Genomic DNA, 23,673 nt, shown 5'->3' on the forward strand with positions numbered 1-23,673 from the left:
TTCTGCCACCTTGTCGTTTCATATATAATCGAAAGTATACTTCCGATATTATGGAAAATTCACAATGCTTAAAACAGTAACCAACATGGTCTTACTTGATCAAACCATTTCTTCTTCTTTCTATAAAACCTCTCAAAAACTCTTCCATTCTCAATCCATTTTCCACTCTAAATATTCATTTTTGTGGTTCATCATATCAAAAGGAACTCAAGGAAGTGGAATTTAAGGTAAAGTTTATTCACAATTCAATCCTCATTCATTACATTAATCTGTTTATCATTGTGGAAAAATGTTACGTAAAAACCGATGTATACTTCCGGTTGGTAGTTGAACATAACCGGAAATGCAATTCTAATTTCTGTCTGTGTTTATTTGACAGCAACTTCTGCCATGTTCTATGTAATTGTTAATAAGTTTTATGTTTTTTATAACATTAGGTATGGTGCATCCCAATAACATACCCAAACCTAATGTGTCTCAAGTTGTTTCATCTCTCGTATCTCCTATCGTAACTAAGATGGTAGATATTCGTGAGTTGAAGAACGACGCTAATATACGAGCTATGTGGAATATGTTTACCAGTTTTGAGGGTAAATTTCCGATCGAGCTATATGCAACTATTTCAAGATCGGTCGATAATATTATCATGATATTGCAACATCAACGTGGAAGTTGATTTGTATTGTTTGATTTATGTTAAAATCCTTAATGTATTTCCTATGTTTATGTTATGAATTATATTTTGAGTTTGTGATATTGGTGTTATTCGATGATGTTTTTCTGGTTTTTGTGTAGCATAAAACTGAAATTACTTTTCCGGATCAAAACCGAAAATTAAATTCCAGTTCTAGTGTATAATTTATCAAATTTTGGTGCACACCAGAAATATACTTCCAATTTTATGAGGCATTTAAGGAATTTCGCGTGGTATGTAAGAAAACATGAGGTGGAATTAGAAATCCCCCTATCATAAGTATTTTTTATAAGTATTTTTTATGGTGGCGCAAGATCCCAACTAGGTGAAAAACAGACACGGAATTATGTGTACTTACTTAGGATTCAGTTTCAACAGTCGTCTGTGTTTATCATCAGGTTCAGTTTCAACCAGTGTTTTAAAAATCAGACCGGATCAGTCGATCGAACCAATCGAATCGGGAACCAGAAGGGTCATCGGTCTGGTCTGATTGCTAGACCGGGTATGCTATTGAACCGGCGAGAACCAGTCAAAACCGGTGAACCGGTGGTTCAAATGCATGCTATTTTTTTATCCGCACAAAACGACGCCGTTTTCATGATTTTTAAAAAAAAATAAAAATAAAATATAATTAGACTTTATTTAACCTTATTTGAAACAATTTTTTCCTGTTTGCAATTAGACTTGATTTAAAAATGATTTAAATTTAAATTTTATATAATTTTGTTGTGCGTGCTGATTATATTTAAAATTCGGATGTAAAAAATAAACATGTGAAATGATGATATTTTAAAAATTTAAAATTTTGTAGGTGTCCTGATATATTTAAGAGACCGAGTCATTAGGTTCGACCGATTTAATAAATATATAGTATTGTAAGAGACAGATTTATTCAGCCGAATTATCCAATTTAATCCGATTTAGTCATGCAGTTCAATCAGTGACTCAATGAGGCTTTAAGTGGTCAATACTAAGAAAAATCTCGGTTAATAAATTTGATATTTTGTCAAAGGGAACGGGGAGTAGTGCGGGCATGCAAACCCATCCTTTCAATTAATGGATAAATATATGATAATTGTAACTTGCAAATTATAAGATATGATTTTATTACAAGTTGTACTCATGAGAAAAATCTATAGAGAATCGACTGAGAATTCAAACTCACTTGGACACACAAAAATGAGAAGATAAAGAAACAAAAAATTGTTGACAAAGTACTTCACATCCCAACGGATCATTCTATTATTGGCTTCATTCTAAAACCTCTTTTAACATTTGCTTTTTCCTTTTTCTCATTTCTATGTTTCAATATTACTCACAAGAAGTCAAGGACTGTCAGCATTAACCAAAAATCAGAAAGATAAATAGAGGTAAAGAGAAAAAAATAGCCAACAATCTTCCTTACCAACTCTAGTTCATACCAAAATCAAAATTTAAATGCTTCTTCAAACCTTCAACAACACCTTCAAAAACCACCAACAAATCTCACAACAACTCAACCAAAACCAATGAATAAGAGAGACTTCACCGTCCGCACTGCGATTAGGATTCACGTTCACAACTCCGACCAGTCACTACTGTAAGCTGCCGCCGAAGCCAACACCCAAGGGTTGGTATGGTAATCTCTCTATGTCCTCTCACATTTTCATCTCATGACCCCTTCTTGTTTTCTGTCTGTGGGTTTAATAAAAAAAATCTCTCTTTGAATTTCTATTTGCATTTAACAATAAGAAGGAAAAAAATTAATATTTTAAAGTTAACAATATTTTTCTACAATTAATTAGATTAAATGTCGATGTTAAATTTCTTTCTTGAATTTAGGATTTGAGTTTAATAGTAATTTTTCCTCATAGTGTATCTTAATTGTTGAATGTGGGTTTTTGGTTCCACAAGTTGCAACTCAAGAAATGTTGGATTGGACATGAGATTCATGTGAAGAAGCCAAAATATTCTTCATTACTTCGTTGTGTATTTGTGTAATGATATTACAGAAATCACTTTCCATAAAGTATCTATCCACACGGAAACTTAAATGCTTCTGCAAATATTAAGCAGCTTGACCATGTAGACAAGTCTTAGCATCATATTTATAGTAATTTAAGTGAGAACTATATGGAAAAATTATTGGTTATAGTAATTTATCTGAGTAGTTTGGGAGAACTACTCTCCAAGATATATTTTCTGGTCCAACTGCTTTTGATGAATCAACTGTTCCAGTGAAGAATATGAATTATGGTAGTAGGATTCTTGATAAACCTGTTGCACTGCCCGAGCACAAGATAGATGAGGCTCCCAAAATACCTCTTCAGAAAAGGGTTTGTCAGAAGAGCGACTACAAAACATGTCCACAGGGCAGCAATTAGAGAATACTATGTAGTCCAAGGGGCAACAATTAGATAATACTATAGGTACTTGTTTCTTTTCTTGTGGTTTCTATTCCCTTTGTTTAAGCTTATTGTGCCAATTATGTATTCTTTCCAAGAAATGGGGTTTCTACTTTGGCATGCATATTTTCTTACAAGTGCAATTATGAGGATAATGTGACATTGTCACATGTGGCCTCCTTAACACTTAAGTCAAGCCCAGCTCTTTAAAGGGTGTGTTTCATTTGAAAACACCGACTATAGTAGTGAGAAATGTTGCTCATTTCTGTTTATCTTCAACAAGTTTGAATTTGTTCTAAGTACTTTGGAAGATGCGGTTATGGATGCCCCAAAAGCAACAGAGTTTCTTGACCGCATTTTTTGCTAAAGAGAAGTTCTTATTTATTACAAAAAATAACATCAGGTGAATTATAGGACTTTTCTTGTATTGTGATGAAATTTTCATTTTTATATAACTGCCAACATATTTTATCTTGTAAAATCAAATGTTTTTTCATTGAATATATATTTTTAAATGTGTTTATTGGATAATCAAGAGAAGACGTAAATGAAAGTGTAGAGATGTGGCGACAAGTTTTTGTAACACTTGCTTTGCATTTTTTAATCGGAACATAAGATTAAATATAAATATGTTTAATGTAAGTTTAGCGAAAGCAATACTAGTTATAGTTTAGGGTTTAATGAATATGACAATGTAAAAATATTTTACACTGTCATCTAATACAAAATTAATAGTTTAAAATAAAAGTGTGATGTGGCTGAAAACATGGTTGTGATTGGTTGACAGTGTAAAATTAATTTACACGGTCAGTGCAACATCCCTTTATTCTTTAATTTATAAATATTTTAAATTTATTTAATTAATTAAACATTTATATAGAGAGATAATAACAAGTGAAAACAAAGTTTTTGACGCGCAAACTGGTTAATTCACTGTTCCTTCGCAGAAATGGAGGGCGATCGGTCAACATGAAGCAAGTGCTGATCATAGAACGTAAAGGTTTTTTTTTTTACCTTTTGCTAAGTAATAATTATGATTGAATTTGTGTTGATTTTACTTTGATGATGCAGTCTTTTTGATTCAGTTTGTGTTCATTTGTGTTGATTCAAATTGTGTTGATTTGTGTTGATTCAATTGATGATGTGATCTTTTTGATTCAGTTTGTGTTGATTTAATTTGTGTTGATTCAACTTTGACGATGCGATCTTTTTGGTTCAATTTCTTTTGATTTGTGTTGATTCAACTCTAATTATGCGATCTTTTTGATTAACATGTGTTGATTCAACTTTGACGATGTGATTCTAAGTGTTTGAGATAATTTCTAAGTGTTTGATCTCTAAGTGTTTGAGATAATTTCTAAGTGTTCAATTTAATTTGTGTTGATTCAACTTTAATGATGCGATTCTATGTGTTTGAGATGATTTCTAAGTGCTTGATAAAATTTCTGCCTTAACTTAATACTTTCTAATCTGATTTTTTATTGAGTATTGCTTGAGCTTATGCTTTTGAAACATATGTGATTATGATGCAATTGCTTGAGGTTATAATGTAGCTTATAATTTTTGCCTTAACTTAATATTTTCTAATATGATGTTGTATGTTTTAACTCAGAATTTAGGAACCCAAGTACTTTTTCCAAAGAATTCTTTAGGAAAAGAAGAAACAATCAAATTAGTAACACTATTGCAAAAGATGTACTTTTCTTTGAATCCTCGATCGAATGAGCAAGGTGGAACAACTCTGATTGGCATTTACTCAGCCAATAAAGTTGAGAGGGATGTGATAGTCTAGAACCTTGATGACAGTTTCTTCATCCACCTATTTGTTCAAGTTCGACATGCTAACCGACAATTTTAATTGTCTTAGCTACATAACGATCTTTTTTTCTTCACTTTTTGTATCATCCGACGTGTAGGATTTAATCATATCAGCTAAAAAGTTATCGATGATGTTTAAACCTGGAATCAACACTTTGCTATATGATATAGCGACATATTTTTGGTAAGATTTGGGGTTCTCAGATAGAATCCATTCAACTAACACATATATTGATTCTGCTTCTTCCAAATATCACTTAAAAAGTATAACCTATCACTCAGATACATCATGCTGTAGGGTGGAAAGTGACTGGACTTGTGATAAAAATGTTCAGAATAATACTTCAAACCTTTATAGAGTTTCCACAAAAATGTTTGCTTGTTTCCCATAAATCCTGCAGAAGTATACTCTACTACTACTACTACTACTACTACTACTACTACTACTACTACTACTACTACTACTACTACTACTACTACTACTACTACTACTACCACCACTACTACTACTACTACCACCACTACTACTACTACTACCACTACTACTACCACTACTACTACTACTACTACCACTACTACCACTACTACTACCACTACTACTACTACTACCACTACTACTACTACTACTACTACTACTACCACTACTACTACTACTACTACTACTACTACTACTACTACTACTACTACTACTACTACTACTACTACTACTACCACTACTACTACTACTACTACTACTACCTACTACTACTACTACTACTACTACTAATGTTGGTGGTTAAGTTCAGTAAATGGTGTCAGAATGAGTTTTAATTGGTGCGAGTACGAGTACTTTTACTTTAAGTGTAATTTTGTCTAAGTGATCTCAATAAAGCGTCTCACTCTAAATACATGTCATGTCTTAATACGCGGTTGGTCTTGTTGTCTTATGTAACACCCGTATTACGATTTAATATTTAATTTGGATTAGTTTAATATCTATCATGTTTTGGCGCGTTTTGAGTGATCGATTCGGTATTTTAACGAAATAGCGGGTCGATATTTAATAGTGAATTTTAGTATTTTTAGTATTAAAAATATTAGTAGAATAATATTTGGCGTTTGGGAAATATTCTGATTAATTAAATTAACCGAGTAATTGAGACATAAAATATTAGGAGGCATACTATAATTGAATTAAATGGGCTAAGTATATACTGTACGTGCATTTGGTTTGGCCCAATTAGAAATAATGAGGTAATGGTATCACTTAGGTTTCCAAAAACCAGAAAAACATAATTTTGAGGCACCTTAAGGAATAGCAGTAGCAGAGAAAGGAATCAAGAGAAGAAGAGAGTTCGGGCAAAAGTTTAGCAAAACAATTTTTGGGGTTTCAACCGGAACAAAATTAGAGCGATCTTCGATCCAAAGGTAAGGGTGGGGTTCTTGCTCTATAAACGGGGACATGATGAATTGTATGTGGGGTTTAGAGAATTAATATCTACCATATAAGAAAATTTATATATCTGGAAAATCCTATGATACCTTTTTCCCTATTTGCTCCACATATGCACTTTTCCCACTTTTTTTTGTCTTTCCATAGCCTTATCTTAATTATACAAACACTTTTTACTTTCTAACTACACTCCTCTCTCACATTCACAACTTCCCTAACCATCTTCTTCTAACTATGTTTCGCTGTCGTACTGCATATGCTACTGCTTTATCTGCTTTAAGCTTCTGCGGATAGCTTTGTGCATGTTTTACGATGTGTCAAATCCAGCTCGTTGCCTTGCTTCAACAATCAAACTCTTTTCAACTTCGTCCTCTACTAACTCTCTCTTCCTTCTCTTTCTTCTTTCATTTCTCTTTCGTATCTTCCTCTTCCTTCCTCTCTCTCCTCTCTTCCTTCTTCTTTTTCTCTTCCTTTTCCATCGGGAAGAAGAAACCAAGTGCATCGTTGCCGATGATTCAAAAGTCATCAATGGTGTTTCGCACTCTAAATTTGAAGCTTTTGTCATCAGAAAAACCATTGATGCAGCTCGTCAGAAGGGCAAGAACATGTGGCTTCATCTCGATTCTCCACCTTTTCCTTCCTTCCAATTCGATACTCTCTTTATCTTTTCCTTTCACTATTTGAACCCTAGCTTCCTCTTCTGTCTCTAACTTGCGAGTTTCTTTTTATAACTGCTTGTTAGGTATGGCTGGTGTAATATACATCAAGTTTTCAAATATTTGATCTGAGGTAAGATGTTAACCTTTTGGTAGGAATTAGCTCCAGGATACGAATTAAGTATTTTCAATGGGTTAATTTCTTATTTTACCCTTATGTGAAAAGTTTTCATTTGATATTGAACTTACTCTACATGTCTCTATGTGTAGAACCACCTGAGATGATTTTGTTAATTTCTTGCAATGGTTTGGTGCATATAAGTTCCCTCAATGGTTAATGTAATGATATAAACTTTCATACAAGTTTGTAGATGATGATGATGAATGGCTTTGAAAGAGAGTAAAGTTTGTACGGCACACCTTACGGTGTCTGAATCGGTTGGATTGAGATTTTAGGGTATCAATCTCTGTTAATTAGTTAGAAAGTTATGGTTTTTAATCTGTAGATACGATTTTTGTGGTTGATTTGATGATTTAGTGGTTTCTTTTTCATGTTATAGACTGGATCGATTTGATGATTTTGTGATTGATGAAATGTTTATACAATAATCTACTGTCTTTTACTGCAGTTATACAACATGCCCAATACTATCTGAAGAGAATAGGACTAGGTCCAAATAACTACTAATTCTGGAAATAAACCGGAAAGGCTTTGATATGAACCTATACAGTGATGGGTGAAGGTGGAGAAAAACACAAGAAAGGGAGGATTGAATTGTGTTCTTTATCAATTAAAAATACTCTTTCTTTAATTTCTTTTCTTTCTTCTTAGTATCTCATCTTTTGGATATGCTTTACAATATTGCGGAAGCATACTTGGAATGGAGTTGCATAGCCGATGAGATATTCAATTTAACTTCTTTGTATCATCAGAACTTTTGACTTGTCTCAGTACAGTTCTAAGGATATTTTGTGTGAATGTTCAGAGATAATTGAGTTGTGCAGAAAGTAAAACACACATTTATTTTTATCCTGGTTCACCTTCTGAATAAGGCTACCTCCAGTCCACCTTCTTCAGGTGATTTGCCTCTCAACAGAGGTCTTAATCCACTATAACCAAACTACATTACATTTGCATGATCCTTCGTCGTGACTAACAACCTGCACAGCCAACTGCTGTGACTTACCATGCACAAGCTACCCGCGAGTGACTAACCCCTAGATGAATGAACCGTTCAGTGATCCCATCTGGATATAACGTTCATCAATTGACTCTTGGACTTCTAACCATCACTTGGTCTCCAAGAGAATTTCCACAATGACCGCAACCACTGTCTTCTTAAGCATTAGACCTTCACTCGGTCACTTAAGGCATCATCACCAATTCTTTTCAGAATTGTTCTACTGGAGATTTACAGATGTGCTTCTTATTCAAGCAGATTTTCTCCTAATCTAAGTACAAATGTTTACGACGCACTGACTAGAAGTCACTTCTGGTGCCTAAATAATCTTTCAGAAGTTTCCTAAGATATAACACACTACGAGCAACAACTCTACGTGTCTTACAAATAATTACAAGAATAATACATAATCTTGTAGTCTTCTATTCTTGAACTTCTGGATGAGATCTTTTTCTTCTGAAAGAAGATTAAGAGCACCAGCTCTGGTCTTAGTTGCTTCTTCTTGATCTTCATCTTCTTCTTCTAAAAGCAGATTAAGAGCAACACCTCTTGTATTAATTGCTTCTTTTAGTTTGGTCTTTTCTCATCTGAGTAAGGACATTAGATCTTCAGCTCTTGAAATTAATTTCTTCTTGTAAGACCATCTTCATTTCCTCTTCAAGCAAATTTAGAGTAACAACTCTATTTTTATTTGCTTCTTCCAACTCTTGTCTTCCTTTTGAATACTGATCATGAAGCTTATTACAGCTGATAACACATTTAATGATCATAAGCAAACATGAAACACTTCTTCGAGAAACAACTCAGTGTATTCAGTTTCTCAAGTCATTCAATGTGAACAATGTATGAGTTGATCAAGTATTGGTGAACTTTTGATAACTCCAGTGGAGAATACAACTAAACAGCAGAGATTTCTTCTTCAATTCTTCTATGATTTATTCACGTAGGCTTATGGTTAGTGTATGACAACACTATGGATTGATTCATCACATACTGAGTATGTGTTGCCTCTTGTGTATTTTCTGACGCATGGATTCATATTTCTTCAATCAAGCTTTTCATGCCCAGTTACTTTCTACTGATTTTCTCTCATGTTTATTTCTTTTTGTCGCATATTATAGATGCACTCCTCAGATTCCCCATGGACTCACACTTAGGATGCTCCTCAGTTGCACACATTAAAGTTTGAAGTTTGATATATATATAGCTTGATGGGTTACCGTTAGAATATAATCGTTGCAATCTGGTTGAAGATGGCTTTGAATGCTTTGCTCTGATTGGCTGCATGTGTTCACGACAGAGCCTTATCCTTAGTAAGATGGTGTCAGTTAGTGGCGTGCTTCTCTGGTTTAAACTTTATCTTTCCAGCGTGCTGCATGTGGCTTGCTTCTTCAATCAACCTTGGAAGTTGTTCCTTTTAAATGTTGTACCTGTTTTGCCAATGATGATGTTTGTAACGGCTTCCCATCAAATTCTAAGCTTTGTATTTTATTTAAGTTGTAAGCTGAGCTATAGATTCTTCATTGGTTCACAAGTGACCCTGTTGTTGTTTGCGTTTTGAATGTCACTACGTTATTCTATCAGAACTTTTGATTTTCTATTCATGTGATCTTCTTCCTGTAACGAAACTTCATGTATATTGATATTCCTTTGAAGCTTCTGATGTGCATTCCGATTATGTGCTTGTTGTATGTGAACGTTGATATTTCTGTTTAACTCTTTGAAGATCGTCTTGTTGAAATCTAGCTCCTTGTGATACTATTGTAGTTGCATGTTCTTCTGAGTGGGCTTGTTTTACATGATCTCAATCAGAACATCTAATGAATGATGTTTTGGATTTGTAAATCTTCTGGATGTTAGATTTCATATCTGAGCCGGTTTCTGATGTAGTCATTGTACTCTTTTTTTGATGAATCTTGTATAGGACTTATAACATATTATCTGCACACTCAAACAAACCATTAGTAATAAAATTGTTACTCACAAAATATATGCTTGTTATCATCAAAACCAGATTCTGAACATAGATTCTCAATCTTGTTCTAACAATCTCCCCCTTTTTGATGATGACAAAAACCATGTATTTTGATGGAACAATTTTATGGGGTGATAATAATTAAACAAGTATATTTCATTCCCATTTATATGTTCAATCAAGCAACTTTATTTTTCATAAAAAATGTACTTTTTCTTTCTCCCCCTTTTTGTCATAATCAAAAAGCGTTTAAGAGGGTTGGATGAGATTTATCAGATTTAGAAATAATTTCTCCCCCTGAGATGTGTAGTTTCCCCCTGAGTTAGATGACCCTATGAATTAATTTCTGATTTATAGCTCCCCCTGAAATAATTTGTCCAGTTTGTTTCTTCCGAATATTTATAGATATTTTAGCTATAAATGTGAGCATCTTCTAAGAACTTCTAACAGAGCATTCCTTAAGTTTCAGATTTTCCTGTATTCTAGGAAAACACTTCAGATACACAGGTTAGGAATGATTTGATTCCTTAAAACTTGTCCAGATGATTTTTCAGATTGTTTCTAAGATGATTTAGTCATATTTTAAGATAGTTGTAAACTGAAAAAAATTCAGTAAGCAGAGAAGAAAATCTTGCATATCAATAGATAGAAGACTTTTTATAGGAGAAAGCAAGTCATGCATTTTTAACAAGCATTGGTAGAAGAAACCATTACATTAATTTAAATGATTAAGCAAATTCTGCAATCAAAAACTCATGACATTCATAGCTAGACATGATATTACTCCTAGCTAGAGTTGTTTGCGGAAGGTTATAGAGGATTCCAGATTTCTCAATTAGTTCTGAGATGACTCACCCATAGGGAATATAGCAAGTATCCTGAGAGTTTATGGGATAATTTACAGCTTCCTTCAGATGAGTGAAGATGACTGCTGGCAGATTTAGCTTATGACCTTGACGAAAGCAGAGGGCTAGGTATTTTTCTCGCGTGGTTAGAATATTTAGGCAGAACCTTCGAGGCATAATGTTTGACATGACAAACAGGATCCAGGCTCTGTATATGGGCTTCAGATTTGTTGAGTTATTATAGAATCTTCTGAAGGTGACTGGAAGTTTGGAAATCTTAACGAATTCTTTTCTAGCAAGGTGATCAAAGAATTCTAAGGGCATAAGATTTCAATTGGACGGGTACTGAATTGCATTAGCAATAGACTCCTTTGTAATCATAATTTTGGAGTAGAATATGTGAGACATAATGCTTTTTTCATCACTGCTGACGCAAGCATGTAGCCAGAAGTTCTTAATGAGGTTTGGGTAGATGTGTTTGTTAAGGATTTCCTTGTATTCATTCCATCCTTGATAATCAAAGAATCTATGGAAGCCATACTCATCACTTGAGTTAACCAGTTTAGATTCATTAATGATCACAAGCATACTTTCAACTCCAAGAAAGGTTCTGACGGCCATGGAGCTGGGGTTTTGCTGGGTTAAGAGCAGAGATATTTAAGATGAGTAAGAGCAGTGGAATTTTGTGTTGAAGGATTTTGTAGAGAAATACAGGAAGTGGAATAGTTTGTGGAGTGATAAAGGAGATTAACCTAGAGGGTAGGGTTAATCATTACATACTGGTGCATGGGGAGAAGTTCAAGCAATTTTGATTCTTTTAATTTTTCGAGATCATTGTTTTGCATTTATTCTGTATTATTCCTAGGGAGAGTAATTAATGACATGTGTTAGTATAGATAACATGACTGGGTTAGGAGTTATGTTTTTATCCTAGTCAGAAGGTAAGATTTAATTAGTAAATATATATTATATAAAGTACAATATTGACCACAACATTTTCTAGACTCAGACATTACAGATTTAGTCAGTTTTAGAAATCTTCAAATAGTTTCAGAGTTTGTGCACACCGTGTGACATTATCAGTACTTCTAAGTGAATTTATCCGTAAGAGAAATTAGTGTTCAAGTTCTTCAATCTTGTTCACCTGGTCACACGTTTTTGAGTTAAGTGCCTGCTTAGGTACTTCCCGACCAACGAGTCTCCAGATGACATTGTTCATGATTAGTTCAGATAGTGCTCTTCCATATGGAATGTGGAAATGTGACTGATTTTTGGATATTTTGATGGTGTCCTTGAGGTGATTGAAGATAGTTTTAGGAAGATCGATCCTATGGTGGTGCGTTAGAAGAAATACTAGCACTCTGTCATCATGGGTCATGACATCTCTTACGGGCATCCTGGGACGAAGGTTTATTAGGGAGAACTTGAACCAGATTTTAGGATAGTGGAGGATATGCTCAGGATTGTTTGGTTCATAAGGAACAGAGTCATCAAACAAGGTTTTGAAGGATTTCACCAATCTTAAATCAGATTGGAAATCTTCAACGATGACTCCGGATGAGACACAACCCGTGGCTTTGACAATTGTTTGAAGGGTAACAGAAATAGGGAGTTTGAATATTTCAAAGAAGATGGTATTTCCGTCATCACTTACTTTGGCAAATTTCCATAATTCTTTTACTAACACGGGATAAACAGGTCCTTTGAGCATTGTGAAGTAGTTTTCCCAGGACTGGATTTGGTAGCTTCTAATCAATTCTTTTGCATCATCCTGAAGAAGAAAAAAGTTTGGATCTTTATCAGAGATGACCCATAGGTAATTATCATCTCCATGGTAGGTCTTGGCAGGCATGTTTCTGAAAAAGGGGTGAGAGATATTTTGGAGAGAAATGGAAGTGGATATTGGGTGTTAAATTTGGCAGAGGAGAGTGACTTTGTTTCAGATCTAATGTTAGCATATGTAGAGAAAGGTGAAGAGGTGCATGTCATGATATGACAATATACTGATGCACGCTTAAGGGCTTTTGTCTTTTCTCATTAACTTGGGTAGCATGTAAGAGTAGACGAGAGATACTGACACATGTTTAAGATCATATTTTTGTTGGATTTGGTTTTATTAAGGAAGCAGTTGTTTGACCAAAAGTAGACACTAAGAATTAATGTTGTAGTTAATGCTAATCTAGAATTAAAAACATGCACATTGGTATTAGAGTAGGTGGCTATGAGAGACTATTTATATGAGCATGCTAGATACACTTATAAACATTATTAATACACATATTAACAGGGATTTAAGAGAGAGAGTTTTAGAAAGATCTGACCGTTCTTGATGATAAACCTTCCTTCTTGTCTTGTCTGAGTTTGAGCATCTTTTGATGTAGAGGTTCTGTCGTTTTCTTCTTTTGATCTTTGTCTTGAAGTGTCTTCATTCCTTGACCTGATCTTGACTGAATGGATTATATCATTCTGGCTTGAGTCAGCTTTGCTTGTTTATCTTCTGATATTAGATGTCTTCAGCTTCTAATGGAACTTTGAAGTTGATTCACAAAATTTCTTATAATGTGTTGATGATGTGCAAAGAGTCTTGAGATATTGGCCTTGACATCTTCTGATTATACTGAGTGTTGAGATATGTCGTTGATTTTCTACTCAGTATGGTTTTTCTCCTTCTGGATCTCTCTACACGGTTAAGTGTTGGATCTTGAGATCAATAACAGAGCCATGCTCTGATACCAATTGAAGGTGGAGAAAAACACAAGAAAGGGGGGGATTGAATTGTGTTCTTTATCAATTAAAAATTCCCTTTCTTTAATTTATTTTCTTTCTTCTTAGTATCTCATCTTCTGGATATGCTTTACAATATTGCGGAAGCATACTTGGAATGGAGTTTCATAGCCTATGAGATATTCAATTTAACTTCTTTGTATCATCAGAACTTCTGACTTGTCTCAGTACAGTTCTAAGTATATTCTGTGTGAATGTTCAGAGTTAATTGAGTTGTGCAGAAAGTAAAAGACACGTTTATTTTTATCCTGGTTCACCTTCTAAATAAGGCTACCTCCAGTCCACCTTCTTCAGGTGTTTTTCCTCTCAACAGAGGTCTTAATCCACTATAACTAAACTTGATTACATCTGCATGATCCTTCGTCGTGACTAACAACCTGCACAGCCAATTGCTGTAACTAACCCTGCACAAGCTACCCGCGAGTGACTAACTACTAGATGATTGAACCGTTCAGTGATCCCATCTGGATATAAAGTTCATCAATTTAGTAACCTGCACAGCTACCTGCTGTGACTAACTCCAATGAACTGTTCATTGATCTCCACGAGATATAACATCCATTGACTCATGGACTTCTTACCATCACTTGGTCTCCAAGAGAATTTCCACAATGACCGCAGCCACTGTCTTCTTAAGCATCAAACCTTCACTCGGTCACTTAAGGCATCATCACCAATTCTTTTCAGAATTGTTCTACTGGAGATTTACAGATGTGCTTCTTATTCAAGCAGATTTTCTCCTAATCTAAGTACAAATGTTTACGACACACTGACTATAAGTCACTTCTGGTGCCTAAACAATCTTTCAGAAGTTTCCTAAGACATAACACACTACGAGCAACAACTCTATGTGTCTTACAATTAATTACAAGAATAATACATAATCTTGTAGTCTTCTATTCTTGAACTTCTAGATGAGATCTTCTTCTTTTGAAAGCAGATTAAGAGAAACAACTTTAGTCTTGGTTACTTCTTCTTGATCCTCATTTTCTTCTTTTAAAAGTAGATTAAGAGTAGCAATTCTTGTATTAATTGCTTCTTTCAGTTTGGTCTTTTCTCATCTAAGTAAGGAGATTTGAGCTTTAGCTCTTGAAATTAATTCCTTCTTGTTAGACCATCTTCATTTCCTCTTCAAGCCGATTTAGAGAAATAACTCTATTTTTATTTGCTTCTTCCAATTCTTGTCTTCCTCTTGAATACTGATCATGAAGCTTGTTACAGGTGATAACACATTTAATGATCATAAGCAAACATGAAACACTTCTTCGAGCAACAACTCAGTGTATTAAGTTTCTCAAGTCATTCAATGTGAACAATGTATGAGTTGATCAAGTATTGGTGAACTTTTGATAACTCCAGTGGAGAATACTGCTAAACAGCAGAGATTTCTTCTTCAATTCTTCTATGATTTCTTCACGTAGGCTTATGGTTAGTGTATGACAACACTATGGATTGATTCATAACATACTAAGTATGTGTTGCCTCTTGTGTATTTTCAGACGCATGGATTCATATTTCTTCAATCAAGCTTTTCATGCCCAGTTACTTTCTACTGATTTTCTCTCATGTATTTTTATTTTGGTCGCATACTGTAGATTCACTCCTCAGATTCCCCATGGACTCACACTAAGGATGATCGTCAATTGCACACATTCAAGTTTGAAGTTTGATATATATATATATATATATAATGCTTGATGTGTTACCGTTAGAATATAACTGTTGCAATCTAGTTGAAGATGGCTTTGAATGCTTTGCTCTGATTGGCTGCATGTGTTCACGACAGAGCCTTATCCTTAGTAAGATGGTGTCAGTAAGTGGCGTGCTTCTCTGGCTTAAACTTTGTCTTTCCAAAGCGCTGCATGTGGCTTGCTTCTTCAATCAACCTTGGGAGTTGTTCCTTTTAAATATTGTAACTGTTTTGCCAATGATGATTTTTGTAACGGCTTCCCATCATATTCTAAGCTTTGTATTTTATTTAATTTGTATGCTGAGCTGTAGATTCTTAATTGGTTCACAAGTGACTCTGTTGTTGTTTGCGTTTTGAATGTCACTGCGTTATTCTATCAGAACTTCTGATTTTCTGTTTATGTGATCTTCTTACTGTAACGGATCTTCATGTATATTGATATTCCTTTGAAGCTTCTGATGTACTTTCTGATTCTGTGCTTGTTGTATGTGAATGTTGATATTTCTGTTTAACTATTTGAAGATTGTCTTGTTGAAATCTAGCTCCTTGTGATACTGTTGTAGTTGCATGTTCTTCTGAGTGGGCTTGTTTTACATGATCTCAATCAGAACATCTGATGAATGATAATTTGGATTTGTGAATCTTCTGGATGTTTGATTTCATATCTGAGCCAATTTCTGATGTAGTCATTGTATTCTTTTTCCGATGAATCCTGTATAAGACTCATAACATAGTATCTGCACACTAAATGAAACCATTAGTAATAAAATTGTTACTCACAAAATATATGCTTGTTATCATCAAAACCAAATTATGAACATAGATTCTCAATCTTGTTCTAACAATGGGTGCATCGTGGTTATACAACGATACGTCGCCTGGGTTTTTGGACACTGAAGCTAATGCCAAATGAAGAGAAATACATGGCTCATTTGTATGGGCGGAGTTACCATTCCCTAATTAGATTTTGCGTATTTATCCTTTCTTATTTTTTCTTTCATTGCAGGTGCAGTGAAGGAAAATATAGCAAGGCGGATTCCTTCAATACAAAATTTCTTAGTTTAGTAATTTTTGTTTTTAGTCCTTTTAACCCTTTTGAGTAGGATAGGATTCAAAAAATTTGTCTAAACTATTTCTTTCTAGCTATATTTTGTAGCTTTACTCTTCTGCATTTGTGAAGCTCTTCTTCATCAAAGTGGAATAGCTCTCTGTATGATCAAGGTCTTCATCCGAACATGCAGTCCCCACAGTCAATTTTACTTGCATTTGATTCTCACTCAGCTGCTGGTAAGTATCAATAGTTTTTTTAATTCTCAGCTTCACGAGTGAATAAACTAATTAGTTTAAACTATCCCTATTTCTTAATTTATATTGACAAATTTTATATTTGCTTGATTTGTTAGTTTCATCAGTATTTTTGTTTCTAGAAGCATTATGCACATTCATATTTTTCCTCTCTCTGTGTACATCGTATGTTACTATGTTACTTATGTATTCATTCATTTCTGTTCTATATACATAAGGAGAGCTGAGCTAGATGCTGGTTTTCCTCTTTTCCAGTCTGAGTCTTTAAAATGGGTTGGATTTGTAGAAATTGATGATGTTATTGCAAAGGTTTTCCTCTTTGGTGTTATAGATTTATTCTATTGTTAGTATGATTGCATGTCAATCCAATCAAACATTAATTTCATTTAACTCCAAAATTTAAGGAACTATCGAGATATTGATGAGATTACTTGTGAATAATTCAACATTAATTGATAGTTTAAGGAATAATTATCTGTTGATGCTTGGAGTATAGTTTTGTCTGATACCTAAATTTTGGTATTGAATTATGTCAGTAAGAATTGATTATAAACATATTGAATGTCCTTCATTCTCCTTGATGTTCTGCAAGTGTGTGCAGCATTGAATCCTAAGCAGACAACTGATGGAGTGTCGAATTCGTATTTATCAGCTTGGGCGCATTTGAATTTATCGTATTTGTGGAAGTTGAGGAACAATATTAAGAGTTGTATTTTTCATTCTCTTGAGATGTTTAATGTTGATATGTTTTTCTCTAGGATTGATTTCGCGCCTGAGTTATGAAAAACCTGTTTCTTCCTCATATGAGTTCGACTGTAGGGTGGTATTCGAAGGAGAGACACAGGCTTATGATCGAAGTGATGTCTGAAAGTTGTGATACATCGGAGACAAGTGATTTTGATCGAGTTTTCAACGAGTCTTTGATGTTTTCTATGATGGTTTAAGTAAAACAGCCAGGTTAGAGTTATGCACTCAAGTTATGATTTCTTCGAATCTGTGAGTTTGAACGAATCCAGGACATGACATGGCTATGCAATAATACCCATTTCTTTGTGTTTTAGTAACATGTGATTTATTTCATTTGAACCTTTTGATTCTTATATGTGCTTTTTGGATGCTGAATTTCAACAGAGAGAATTTAACTTCCATTTCCAACCATTCAAAGGGGGAGAAATCATCCATGTGGGGTGCTAAGGTAATAGAAACTTATCATAAATGGATTTAGAGTAGCATATTCATATAGGACTTATGATAAATTAAATTCTGCAGGAGAGCATAATTGAAGAGATTGAAGATGATTCAGATTCTGAGCATTATGATGCATCTGTAGATTATGATAAAAACCATATTTTCTCACCTGAACCAAAGACAAGTGTCAAGGATGAAGATATTATGATAAAAACCATATTTTTTCACCTTTTCCATGTTTTTGCGGTTACACTCTAATCGTTTTAGGGGCTCAACTATTTCTGATCACTCTCTATCATCATCTCCAGACATAAGCTCATATCATATTTTCAACGGCGACGAAGAAGAATCGGTATGTCTGATAAGATCAACATAATCCCATCATTTATGATTGTTAGGTGTAGTTACTACTTTATAAGTTCAACTACGTAACAGTTATTTGTAATATAGGTCTTGAAAAATATTAAGAGAAAGAATGATAGTCAAACATCAAGTATGAGTCAAGACAATGAGGATAACATGGTGTTGAATGACAAGTAACTACCACTTCTTCCATTTATGATATGTTCTAGGATGCTTTTTTATGTCCATAATGTTCAACTTTGGTTACCCTTTTGGGTTTTCAGTTCTATTGTTAGATATCCTATATGTTTTCATTGTAATTTTTAGAGTTGTTTGTTGAAGCTTTTGTATTTCATTCAGGTTAATTGTTGGCAAGACATGTGTGAGTCTGGTTATTTATTTTGAAAATTTTGGTGTGTTTTTATTTTATTTCTGTTGATTTTGGCTTATTGTACAAGGTTATGTTAAATTTGAACATGTAAAGGCATGACTTATGTTTGCTGTTTATATTAATGTTTATTGGTCTTTCCTAAAAATAAAAATAAAACCATCACAACTATTAAAAGGTAGTACTTGATGTAAAACCACTACATAGATACTGCTAACATTTTTTTATGATTTCTACATTCCTCATATAAAATCAACTATTAAACAGGGGACTATAACATAGTAACATAAACTTTTTGTTTTGTTTGCTCATTAAAGATTAAAGAAACTGTTATATAGTACTTTTAATATCAATTCAAAATCTATGTGAACGCACGGGTAATATACCAGTACAATATGAACGCACGGGTAACACACCAGTACCGTGTGAATGCACAGGTAACTAGACCAAAATTCGTGTGACGCACGGCTTATTACATTTTTTGCTATTTTTTACAATAGTTGTTTAATAGTTTTTAAGAACAATAATTTTTAAAAACATATACAATTATTTACTTGGTCCAACCCAAACCAGTGTCGTGCTAACGCACGGGTATTCCACTTTCATGAAATTTATTTTTAATTTGTGTAAATAAGTGTTTGTACCATATTTGGACTTTTTATTTAATTGTTATAACATACATTCAATTGCCTATTACTCTTATTCATCTTTAATAAGTGGAATCTAAACAATATTTGATACATTATTTTCTTATTTAGCAGAGTAGAATGAATTAGGCGTGTCCGGGAATAATCCGATATCCTTTGTCTTATGATATTTGTGATGTGGTGACGCAGTGAATATTTATGAATTATTGTGAATTGCATGAAATAAAGCGACGATATTATTATCAATGATTATTGATATTTTTCGGTGATATAGGCGAATGCCTTGTGACAATATTTTTTGATTTGGTTGTGATTGTTGCATTTTCATTTGTGTCGCATGAATTGCATATTTTTGGTGACAGCCTGAATTTGGCGAACAGTGACGAAGGCTTATGCCTATTGAAATGCCTCTATTAATTGGAAATTGGTGATGGAGGCTGAAGCCTTGGGTACCACATGTATTTGCACTTGTCGTGTCTCATACATTTGTATTGTTTATGACGTTGTGTGATTTTGAACTTAAACCGTTTTGGTTGAGAATGCGAAGTGATGTATTTTATGACTTGAACATGAAAATATACTGTTTATCATAACTCTGTTTATATTGTTTGATATCTCACCCTTTAATTGTTTTCGCCGTTTCCTTTGTACTGGTAACGTGCAGGTGATGGCAGTGAGTGAATATTAGCTGACGTGAGTCGAGTCGTTTGTCGCTCTGATACGTAGCACTCGGGGGACAAACATATGTTTTTATTTATTGTTGCTTTGCTGAATTTTTAGTGATGTTTTGCTATTGAGTTGTAACTTAAAGTTGTTTTGCGAAGATACTATGATGTTAACTTAATTTTGGGAAGTTTTGTGAATCCGCTGCGTGATTAGATTTTATTTGATAAAGTGATTTTTAAAGACTAAATTATTTGTTTTAAGTTTGTCCACTCTTAGTAAAGGTGTTATGCATCTATGTTAAAGGCGTGTATGCCATAAATGATTTAAATGTCGAAATGTGATATCCCATGTGTATGTTTGGAATTTTTATACTCTGGTTTTTGAATAAATTATTGGGTAGAATTGGGGTGTTACATCTTACACTTACCTTCCAGATATTACTGAGTAGAGAATGGATAGGAATCGAAGATCCGACCTAATGGGTGAGAATTGCGGGTTCGTTTGGTTTTAAATGGGTGGGCCGGGTAACAATTACTAGACTGTGGGTACCATGACCTGCCCAAAGCCCATATACCAAAGGTTTTTGTTTCCATTACTAGGGGTTAATACTCAGGGTATTTCTCTTGTTCGCTCATTCCATATGCCAATCTCTATATCTCATAAAAATGCAACCCTAGCTGAGCTTACCTTCACCCCATTTCTATTCTCCTCTCATCAATCACCACCATTGCGTATCTTAATCGCCACCACTACTCAGCACAATGTTTTGTTAGATTTTTCTATTTAGTGTTTTGAACTAAGTTTGATTTTGATTCATCTGACAATAGTTTTTAGTTGTGTGATTCAGATACTGCATTTTTGAAGAGGGCTTGTATTCAAGTGGTTCTCTGAAGAGATGGTCAATTGGATTGGACTCATTGCGACAAACCTATATTGTGTTGATGAAACTATATGTAACTCTTTCTTTTCTAGTGAGATTAAGCTCAACTACTAATTTTGTATCAATGATTTGCTTCAATGGGATCTTTCTGAAGAAACTGTATGTGACTTGATTTGTTGTTTTGATTTTCTGATTGTTTTTTTTATTTGGACAGATGTATCAAGGGCAAAGTGGCATGGAAGACAATGTAAGTGTATTCAACTGTTATGATTTGTTGTTTGTACTTTGTATTAAAGTTTTGATTTTGATTGGTAGTGTATGATATTGGTAATGTATGATTATGTATGCAAACCGTAAGCAAACTGTTTTACAAGTTGTAGTGTGAAATTGTTATCTTTAACATGTAAATTAACAGGTGATTAAGCTTCTATAGGTTAAACCTTATGCAAACTGAATTTTGTGTGTCTATGATTCTGAATTGTATGTTGTCAACGATTCTGAATTGAGAATCCCTATGCAAATTGTTCAAGTATTCTAAAATATTAAAAAGTGAGAAAGCTTAATTAAAATTGTTATGAATTTTCTGAGTAAAGTTTTCTTTAACATGTAAATTCGTTTGACATTTCAAATTTCTTTTCAAACTGATTTTCTGAGTAATGTTTCTGACTAATGTCTTTGAGGCTAACATGGGACTGTTTGTTAACTCTATTTCAAGCTGATTTTAAAATTGTCAAGCGTCTATATCTTTAGAAATGTATGAAACTGTTGCTTCTTTTCTGGGACTGTTAGCATGTTCTCTATGCATATGAATTGAATTATATGCAAGTTGTAGTGTGTAATAAAAAACATATCAGAAATCAACCCTCTACTTATGCTACTGATACATCTAGTTCTAAAGAAGCAAGAGCTCAGTATCGAAAATATTATGCGTGGTCCATATGATGCACATCAAGCCTTTTCAGAAGATTCTGAAGAGCTAGAAAATATTCTTAAGTACATAAATAAATACAAATATTATCATATACCAGCTATAGTGGCAGCAGAATCAATTTTTTATCAAAAGGAAAATAGTTGGTTCTACTCATATATACTCCAATGAGAGCTTGGAAAAGCTTGAGGTTAGCATATTACTTAATATGTCTTACATTTGGAATATTTTCAATCATTTTGCACTAATAATGTAGTATCATATACCAGCTTTATCCAATTCCTCACAACTGTCAAATTTGTATATGAATGTTTCTAGTTTTTTAAAGTTATATTTTAGATTTAAATAGAATTTGGTTTATATGATTTTCTTAAATGATGTATGTTCCAGAAGTTGTAAATAATGTATGTTCCAGAAGTTGTGTTAGTAAAATATCTACCTGAATGGTTATAGGATTTTTAGAAGGGAAAGACTACCCTATGTTGTCATGTGAAGATTTACAAGTCCTAAAGTTTAAGAGAACATGCAAATTGGAAGCTATAATTATAGGTCTAAATCAAAGTAATTACAAGTATCAAAATCAAACAAAATTCATATAAAAAAGCATAGAGAAATGTCATGGAAATGATTTACAAAATATGAGCAAAATGACCTAAAATTTAAGGTATTTTTTATTAGATTTTTTTATGGGGAATTCTATTAAAACTAGAAAATTAATTCCTAATATTGAATAAAAAAACTAGCAAGTTTTTATTGATTTTATGTTTTTTATCACCTAAAACTAGCATACAAATGGCTTTTATTACATGCTTTATTATGCTAAAAATATAATACAAAACTATATGATAAAAACCTAAATCTATAAGAAAAATGTGTGATCAGGGGGGTATGATATTGAAAATGGTGGTGTAGCCAGTCAGAGGAGGCCCAGAAGATTTTTTTTCTCTAACATTGCCAAAAATGTGGTGGTGCAATGGGCTAGAGGGAGGTGAATGTTGAATTTCGTTGGCCCAAGGATCCAATGATGTTTTAGATTTAGATTATCATATTTTAATCAATAATTAATTAAAATAGAAAAAGAGAAATAGAAGGGGAATTAGGGTTGTCGAAATGTGACGAATTAGCTTATTGAAAGAACTCTCCCTTCTATTCTCCAAAGTGTGCGACGGCGGCGAAGGCTACAACAAACCTTCTCCTCCGATCAACTCGCTGTGAACTGGACCACCAAAACCTCATTGTCATCCTCCTATCTCTTCCTCTCATCTTTTCCTCTGAACTCTCTTCGAATCGCATAAAATCATAATAGCCAAGCACAAAACACGAGATTGAATGTATTAGGAGGTTTACCTGGATTTGCAGAAAGCGATTGAAGATTAAGAAGGCCAAATAGGAGATTCCAATGAACACCTATGCGAAATAAACACAAAGTGGCAACGGGGTTCTTCAGGTAAAACTCTTTTCTTCGTTCTTCATGATTCCTCGGTTTTTCTTCTTCTACCTTCTGTTCTATTCTTGATTGTATGTGTCTGAGTGTTGTGAGCTTTGTACGATTGAGAGAGTGCTGAGGCTTATGCTCAATTGAATGGAACTTCAAAGGTTGAAGCTCCTTTAATGGTGGATAGAGCTTTGTAGCGGTGAAATTGGTGAGACTAAAGCCATGGGAAAGACTTAGCTCATTTGTTTTAAAGGGAGTCGCCGCCGTGCTTTATTGTTTCCAAAAGGAATGGGAGAATGAGTGAATAAAACCCACAAAAGCTTTTAAAATCAAAACGAATTAACTTATTAAAGATTTGGATAAGGGGGTTTGTTATACATGGGGAAGGTTTTAAGCATCCCTTATATCCATGGTACTCCATGGGAACCTCTTTGA

At 33.8% G+C, this 23,673-nt stretch overlaps 1 pseudogene; it reads left to right on the forward strand.

Moving 5' to 3' along the window:
• Positions 1-306: 306 nt before the first annotated feature.
• Positions 307-18,615, forward strand: LOC131613999 (putative E3 ubiquitin-protein ligase LIN; annotated as a pseudogene).
• The last annotated feature ends 5,058 nt before the right edge of the window (positions 18,616-23,673 follow it).

The sequence above is a fragment of the Vicia villosa genome, linkage group LG6 (assembly GCF_029867415.1).
Source record: "Vicia villosa cultivar HV-30 ecotype Madison, WI linkage group LG6, Vvil1.0, whole genome shotgun sequence".
NCBI classification, from domain to species: Eukaryota; Viridiplantae; Streptophyta; class Magnoliopsida; order Fabales; family Fabaceae; genus Vicia; species Vicia villosa.